We start from the raw sequence: 1,155 nt of genomic DNA on the forward strand, positions 1-1,155 counted from the left end.
GAACCCCCTCACCTTGTTATGCCATTGACTGTAGAACCCTCAAAACCAAGATTATGCCACGATGAATGCTTTCTCAACTTGTGGATCAGAGATTTGCCCCTTAAGTTGGATTACATTTCTGATTTACCTCGTTATGTTGCAAAGTTCCATTTTCAAACCAGATGACAAGAGTGGTTACGATCACGTCGAGCTTTCTGAGGAGAGTACGAAATATTTTGCCTTACGATGGCAAGGCTGGTATTTTGTTTACAATACTATCCCCTTTGGTTGGAAGGGTAGCGACTACGTCTACCATTCCATCGGCATGGCTGCTACCAGTTACATCAGATCCTTGGGAGTGCCTTGTAGCCAATACATTGATGACCGTCATATTGGGCAGCTTTCTCCTTCCCCTGAATATCGTTCGTCCGTGGCGGATTGGTCAGATTTAGAGTTCACCAATGCTGCCATTTTTATAGCCGTCTTCGTTCTAATTTCTTTAGGATATTTTATTGGCCTATCCAAGTCTTTGCGTATCCCTGCTCAAGTGGTCAGATTCCTTGGATTTTTGGTTGACTTCCAACTTTGTGCCAACCTTTTGCCAGAGGATAGGAAGATTAAGTTTGCAACTTTGCATGAACACATCTTAGCCAACCGAGAGGTCTCGGGTAAGACCCTCCAGCAATTGGCGGGTAAAATATCCTGTTTTATCTCGGTTCCCGCGGCTTTGCTCTACGCCAGGGACATTTTCTGGTCCACAGCTGGCTTTTCCAAGTCTTCGCGTTTGGTTCAAGTGACGGGAGCCCTTAGGAAGGAAATAGAACATTGGCGATTCCTCGACTCTTGGAACGGTTGTCTCCTGTGGCTTAATGAAAAACATGTTGTGGTCAGCATTTCATCTGATTCTTCGGGCTTTAGTTGGGGAGGCTCTATCGCGTCTCCTGGAATGTCACCCCTTGAAATTTGCAACTATTGGAGCAGCGATACTAGATCTGTCCCAATCGTTGTTAAGGAAGCCCTCGCCTTTGCTATTACCTTGCAAGCTTGTAAAACACTCATTACCAATGCCCACACCGATCATATGGCCTTTGTACAGTCTTGGGAGAAACAGGGTGGTAAGAATGTGCAGCTTAACGATGCACTTAAGAAGCTACACCAGACACCCTTCGACCTCAA

The sequence above is a fragment of the Montipora capricornis genome, chromosome 10 (genome assembly GCF_036669925.1).
Source record: "Montipora capricornis isolate CH-2021 chromosome 10, ASM3666992v2, whole genome shotgun sequence".
Classification (NCBI taxonomy): domain Eukaryota; kingdom Metazoa; phylum Cnidaria; class Anthozoa; order Scleractinia; family Acroporidae; genus Montipora; species Montipora capricornis.